This window comes from Portunus trituberculatus, chromosome 24 (genome assembly GCF_017591435.1).
Source record: "Portunus trituberculatus isolate SZX2019 chromosome 24, ASM1759143v1, whole genome shotgun sequence".
Classification (NCBI taxonomy): domain Eukaryota; kingdom Metazoa; phylum Arthropoda; class Malacostraca; order Decapoda; family Portunidae; genus Portunus; species Portunus trituberculatus.
In genome coordinates, this window is record NC_059278.1 from 3,217,144 (window position 1) to 3,224,643 (window position 7,500).

Below are 7,500 nucleotides of genomic sequence, written 5' to 3' on the forward strand. Positions count from 1 at the left end.
AGATAGAAAAGGAGATAGATGATAGGGAAAGAGAATAATTAAATAAGAAAAGACAGAAGGGAAAAAAAGGAAAAAAAAAACGTAGGATATAAGCAAAGGTATGGACAGAGAGGTAAGAAGAGGAAAAGTTGGGGGGAAATTTGACTCATCACTCATCTCTCTCTCTCTCTCTCTCTCTCTCTCTGGATCTGTGACCTTTATGCATGTATTCTAGATTATTCACTACCTATTCTCTCTCTCTCTCTCTCTCTCTCTCTCTCTCTCTCTCTCTCTCTCTCTCTCTCGTGATGTCCGTCGTGAAGTGAACATGAGCATAGGGGGAACTGAACTCATCTCCACTCCTCTCCACTCATTCTCTCTCTCTCTCTCTCTCTCTCTCTCTCTCTCTCTCTCTCTCTCTCGTGATGTCCGTCGTGAGGTGAACATGAGTATGGCAGAAATATCATCTTACTTTGCAATATTAAACCCTGGAAACTCTTTTTTTCAATTTTTTCTTTAGTTTTTACTCATTTTCTTGTGATTTCTTAGTGTTATTCCTTTTTATCTCACTTTTTCTTTGTTTTTACTTTTTCTTTGCTTTTTAACCGAGTTTTGTTTGTGTTAGTGTTCATTTTTTTTTCATTTTAGTCTTTCTTTATTTGTTACCGATTTTTTTTTTTTTTTTTTTTTAAGGATTTTTGAGTTGTTTGAGTTTTTTTAGGGTTTTTCATAGTTTTTGAGTTTTTTTTTTATTTGTTTTAAGGTTTTTCTTTACTCTTACTTTTTCTTTACTTTTTTTTTTTACCGATTTTTTTTTTGTCACTTACTTTTTTTTCTTCATTCACCTCTTCATTCTTTATTCATTTCGTCTTGTTCGTTATTCAATGTTACTCTTACTTTTACTTCATTTTCTTGTCTTGTTCTTTACTCAGCGCTCCTCTTTTTACTTTAATTGATCTCTTTACTTTACCTCATCTTTCACTAATTATTTTCTCTTCTTCCTTACTCAGAATTACTCCATTTACAAATATTTAACTTTCCAGATCTCTGCGTCACGTTTTCAGGGTTACGTAAGGAAGAGAGAGAGAGAGAGAGAGAGAGAGAGAGAGAGAGAGAGAGAGAGAGAGAGAGAGAGAGAGAGAGAGAGAGAGAGAGAGAGAGAGAGAGAGAGAGAGAAGGAGCGACAGATGACTTACATGGCAAACGATAAGAGAAGCACTGGTAGTTTCATACCTGTGACCTAATGAGGCTTACTTACAGGTGAGGTGAGGGTTGCCAGGTGTCTCAGGTCAACACTCAAGACACGTACCTGAGAAGAGAGAAGGAATGCGGTATTATTTATAGTGCACGGCTGGCGGGAGGGGGAGGGACAAGCGCACAGTGGCAAGGCGTCGCATAGAAAATTATCTCTCTCTATTTGACTTTATTCATTTTCATGGGAGGTTAAAATTTTTGCAAGCTGTGATTAAAAAAAAAACCTGAATGGAGTGTGTGTGTGTGTGTGTGTGTGTGTGTGTGTGTGTGTGTGTGTGTGTGTGTGTGTGTGTGTGTGTGTGTGTGTGTGTGTGTGTGTGTGTGTGTGTGTGCGGTATGGTACAGGTGCGGCTGGTCAGGTGAGGATTGGAATGTCTTTGACCTCTGTTCTCTGGTGCTTGACCTTGCGCCAGAGAGAGAGAGAGAGAGAGAGAGAGAGAGAGAGAGAGAGAGAGAGAGAGAGAGAGAGAGAGAGAGAGAGAGAGAGAGAGAGAGAGAGAGAGAGAGAGAGAGAGAGCTTGGTCAGAGAGTGAGTGTGAGTGTGTGTGTGTGTGTGTGTGTGTGTGTGTGTGTGTGTGTGTGTGTGTGTGTGTGTGTGTGTGTGTGTGTGTGTGTGTGTGTGTGTGTGTGGACGTGTACAAAATGCAGCTGCCCACTAGTTCCGGGTAGTACTGCCAGCCTGCCGAGCGAGATTGTGTACTTATGGCAGAAAAAGAAAGAGAAAAAAAAAAAGTGTAGCGCAGCGGTCAGTCTTCCACAAACAAAAAGTGGAAACTGGTCTGAACTTTACAAGAAAACAACAACAACAACAACAATAACAACAAATAAAAATAAGAATCTCTATCCTATGAAGTGTAAATGTAAACAAAAACACACCATTTTGAAACACACTAGTTCTATCCACACAAAATGCATCGTAAACCTTCAATCTGGGGAAAAAGAATACGAAAAACACCAAAATATACATAAACACAGGTAAAAGAGGCACGTACACAAAAATACACATACATACACACACATAAGAAGGATACACAAGAGAGAGGTGTCAAGACATTTGTTCCTGAATTTTGGTTAACTCTCGTGTCTTTTAGGGAACTGGAAACACAGTGGGCCTTTATGTTTTTCCATATTTTGTTGCCCTTGGCCAGCTGTCCCTCCTGCATAAAAAAAAATAAATACACATACATAAGGATAGATATACATACACATACATACATACATATACACAAAAGACAGACAGACAGACAGACAGACAGACAGACAGATACATCAACATCACTGGACAAAATGATAGAAAGACAATTAAAACACACACACACACACACACACACACACACACACACACACACACACACACACACACACACACACACACACACACACACACACACACACACAGGTACTACATAAAACGATCACATAGCATACATACACAAAAACGATACACAGATGTACTATAAAGGGTCTGAGAGCATACAGGGCACTCCTATTACTGGTATCTGGAGCTTTTACCTTTATATCGAGGGTGGCATTAAACAAAGAGCAGCGGCCACTCTCCTCCCTTAAGTAATACAGAGGACAGTGTGGGGGCGACTCCTCTCGATAACCCGGCGATGTGGTCACTCTCTAAAACCCCAATTCACCCACGCACTTACTTTTATGACCCCCTCCTTCATTATTTTCACCCTCCCCTCCCCCTCTCTCTCTCTCTCTCTCTCTCTCTCTCTCTCTCTCTCTCTCTCTCTCTCTCTCTCTCTCTCTCTCTCTCTCCACTATTATTCTTCTCTCTCTCTCTCTCTCTCTCTCTCTCTCTCTCTCTCTCTCTCTCTCTCTCTCTCTCTCTCTCTCTCTCCACTCTCCACTCTACTATTCTCTCTCTCTCTCTCTCTCTCTCTCTCTCTCTCTCGGCGAGGTCAGGGCGGGATTCGAAGGGGATGAAAACAAGGCAGAGACAAGAGAGCAACAAGCAGGCCAGGGTGTGGGCGGGCCAGTCAGGGGAGGACAGGTGTAGTTAGTCAGCAGGTGACCTCTGGCTCGCCTCTCCGCGGGGGTCAAGAGTGCACAGTGCAAATTGACCGATTTAACTATTGATTCCCTTGTTTGTATCTACGTGGCCTGAATGAGGATGTGTTGTTGGTGTGTTGGTGTTGTGTTCTTGTGTTGGTTGAAGTGAGTATGAGTTGTGTTGGCTTCAGTGAGTATGTGGGTTGGGTTGTGTTGTGTTGTGTTGTGTGGTGTTGTGTTCTTGGGTTGGTGTGTTGGTTGGAGTGAGTATGAGTTGTGTTGGTTTCAGTGAGTGTTGTGTTGTGTTGTGTTGTTTTGTGTTGGTGTGTTGGTTTGAGTGAGTATGAGTTGCGTTGGCTTTAGTGAGAATGTGTGTTGTGTTGTGTTGTGTTGGTGTTGTGTTCTTGGGTTGGTGTGTTGGTTGGAGTGAGTGTGAGTTGTGTTGGTTTCAGTGAGTAAGTAAGTTTGTTGTGTTGGTGTTGTGTTGTGTTCTCATTCGCTGGTTTCTTTCTTTGTTATATGCAGTAAAGCGAATGAGTTTTTTTTTCTTTCTTCTTCTTCTTCTTCTTCTTCTTCTTCTTCTTCTTCTCCTCTGCTTTATTTCTACGGTTTTTGAGTTGTGTTGATTTTGTGTTTAAGATATTTGTGGTGATGTTTGAGTTTACGTGTGTGATCCTACTACTACTACTACTACTACTACTACTACTACGACTGCTGCTGCTGCTATCACCTCCATTACCATCGCATCAGGAACAAAAAATACCTATCTTCCTCCTCTTCTTCTTCCTCCTCCTCCTCCTACAATTACTACTACTACTAACATCACCACCACCACCACCACCACTAACAAAAACAACAACAATACACGACGCACCACATAGACAAATTTCAAGACATGACTTCACTAATCCAACTTCCCACGAGAGGAACCCAAACAACACATTTGTACAGGCTGAGATTGAAGGGGCCGCGTCACGTCTTCCCTCAAAAAGGACGTTTCTAAGATGAATTTTCCGCCTGGAGACTCAAGATATAAATAAAAGCTTTCTGGGATATCACTTCTTTTTTTTTTAGGTGGAATCTGGACTGGAGTGGTGGTGGTGGTGGTGGTGGTGGTGGAGCTAATGGTCCCTACCTGGAAAGCGTCCAAAACTGCCCCCCCCCTACCCCAATATCCTCTCCCCTACCCCGGCAAGATCCACTACAAGGGGCATGCTCCATCACAAAGCACTACACACACACACACACACACACACACACACACACACACACACACACACACACAAGAACGCAGGATGGGTATAACTGGATTAGGAGTTTGAAGTGGTGATGTTTGTCTCTCTCTCTCTCTCTCTCTCTCTCTCTCTCTCTCTCAAGTACAAAATAAACACGCAAAACAAAAAATATTTCTTATGAAAATGGGGAATTCCCGCAGAAACCTCAACCTCATCAACAACAACAACAACAACAACAACAACAAGCATGAGTGATTGAGGAGTTGACTGACGCACTGACTGACTGGCTGACTGAGGGACTAATTAATTGGCTGATTACCTCTTGAACCGACAAAGAAGAGGAGGAGGAGGAGGAGAGAGAGAGAGGAGAGAGAGAGAGAGAGAGAGAGAGAGAGAGAGAGAGAGAGAGAGAGAGAGAGAGAGAGAGAGAGAGAGAGAGAGAGAGAGAGAGAGAGAGAGAGAGAGAGAGAGAGAGAGAGAGAGAGAGAGAGAGAGAGAGAGAGAGAGAGAGAGAGAGAGAGAGAGAGAGAGAGAGAGAGAGAGAGAGAGAGAGAGAGAGAGAGAGAGAGAGAGAGAGAGAGAGAGAGAGAGAGACCCTTGAATAACGTCCCAAAACTCAATAATAGAAGATGTTTGCACGATTTCTTCAAGTGACCAGAATGAGAGCCGAGTCACACTATCATCAGCTGGTCAGTGATAACAATTGTCGTCGCCAGCTGACACTTTCATCGCGATAAGTGTCTCTTCCTACTCCTCCTCCTCCTCCTCCTAAGGGCTTCAGTGCATACTCAAGCCAATGGAACAAGATGCCTCAAGCTCCCAATGTCACTTATGTATTACGGTGTGTGTGTGTGTGTGTGTGTGTGTGTGTGTGTGTGTGTGTGTGTGTGTGTGTGTGTGTGTGTGTGTGTGTGTGTGTGTGTGTGTGTGTGTGTGTGTGTGTGTGTGTGTGTGTGTGTGTGTGTGTGTGTGTGTCAAGGAAAATTACTATATGTATCTGGAAGGGGAACTGTACTAAAGCTTGCAAACACACACACACACACACACACACACGAGAGAGAGAGAGAGAGAGAGAGAGAGAGAGAGAGAGAGAGAGAGAGAGAGAGAGAGAGAGAGAGAGAGAGAGAGAGAGAGAGAGAGAGAGAGAGAGAGAGAGAGAGAGAGAGAGAGAGAGAGAGAGAGAGAGAGAGAGAGAGAGAGAGAGAGAGAGAGAGAGAGAGAGACACAAAGAGACAGAGAGAGAGAGAGAAATGAAAGAAACTAGACAAAGACACGGAGAAAAGAGAATTAGAGAACAACAGAACGAAAATTACACACACACACACACACACACACACAGGTGGAGTGAGCAGGTGGGCAGGTGGAGCGTGGGATGCAATTACCTGAAGCCCGTCACCTGAATCTTCACCCGCTGCATATCAAGAGTAAGAGGAGAGACTGGGTAATTAATCAAGAGGCTGTGGTGCTCTTGTCTGGAGGGAGGAGGAGGAGGAGGAGGAGGAGGAGGAGGAGGAGGAGGAGGAGGAGGAGGAGGAGGAGGAGGAGGAGGAGGAGGAGGAGCAAGGGGAAGGGAAGGGAAGGGAGAGAGAGAGAGAGAGAGAGAGAGAGAGAGAGAGAGAGAGAGAGAGAGAGAGAGAGAGAGAGAGAGAGAGAGAGAGAGAGAGAGAGAGAGAGAGAGAGAGAGAGAGAGAGAGAGAGAGAGAGAGAGAGAGAGAGAGAGAGAGAGAGAAATAGACTGACTGACTGACAGATAGATAGATCGATAGATAGATAGAGACAGATAGACAAACAGACAGATAGATAGATAGAAAGTTAGATAGATAGTTAGATAGATAGATAGATAGTTACAGACAGACAAAGACAGACAGACAGACAGAAAAGAGAAAGAGAGAGAAAAAAAGTATACCTGAAGGAGACGAGAGTGCAAGAAGCGATGACATAAATTTCTAATGAGTCTTTGTTAAGGAAAATTTCGTTCAGGAGATGACGAACCAAAAGTTTACGGTTGTGGTTCATTATATTGACGAAATGTTGCTCTTGTCATTCTTCTCTTTTTTTTTTCATAACCAGCTAAAGACAACATAAAATTAATAAACTATCCACTTATTCCTTCGTTTCGTCCTTCCTTCCTTCTCCTTCGTCCTCCTTCCCTCCTTTCCTTCCTTCCTTCTTTCCTTCCTCCCTTCCTCCCTCCTCCTTCCTTTCTTCCTTTCCTCCCTTCCTTCATATTCCAAAAGCAACAAAATGAAAAAAAAAAAAAAATGGCCCACTTAGTTGCCAGTCCCCTTGCAGGTCTGAGAGTTAGAGTTAGCTAAAAGAAAGGGGTAACTGTCTTAATTCTTTTCCTTCTTAACAAACATTCAAAACATTCATTTCTTTTCATATTTTCACCTAATTTCCTTCATACTAAGCTTAACCCCTTCAGTACCATGACGCGTTTTCATATTCTTCCTGGTGACTATTTGGTGATTTTATTCAGCTTCAGAAACTCATGTGGGGTGATTAAAATAGTGAAGACTGCTGCCATTAATCTTCTGATCTGCAATTGATCCTTCCTAATGTCAATAAGATGGTGTAATCGTACGCAAATCTCGAGATAAAGATGTGTCCCAGTACTGAAGGGGTTAAATAATGAGCTAAGAAAAAAAAACTGAAAAAAAAGAATAAATAAACGCTTTTTCTATGTTATAAACGAGAACTTCAAACCACAGCAAATTAATGGGAAAGTGAATAAGTAATATGAATAAAATAAACTAGGATATAAAAATATAAAGCAAGACAAAGGAAACGAAGGAGAAAAATAACACAAATAACGTTAGCAAAGATAAATACAATACACAAATAAATAAAAACAATCTAATTTACGTGTATTTTCGGAGCAAAGTGAGAAAGATGATATTGACAGAGATAACGAGGCCACGGCAGGTTTTCTGAGACAGGTGTGTGTGGATGGGTGTAGGGATGGGTCAGAGGCGGGAAGGGGAGTGGGGGAGGCAGGGCGGGGCAGGGTTAGGTGGAGGTAAGACCG

General features: G+C 42.6%; 1 protein-coding gene and 1 long non-coding RNA gene across 6 annotated transcripts in view; both read right to left on the reverse strand.

Moving 5' to 3' along the window:
* The window catches only part of LOC123508326 (serine-rich adhesin for platelets-like), a 303,730-nt gene that overhangs the window by 120,522 nt on the left and 175,708 nt on the right, over positions 1-7,500 (reverse strand). The gene's annotated exons all lie outside the window — the stretch shown is intronic.
* The window catches only part of LOC123508329, a 25,036-nt gene continuing 18,319 nt past the window's right edge, over positions 784-7,500 (reverse strand). The window contains exon 2 of the long non-coding RNA XR_006675921.1: positions 784-1,288. This is a non-coding gene — a long non-coding RNA (uncharacterized LOC123508329). The remainder of the gene's footprint in view (positions 1,289-7,500) is intronic.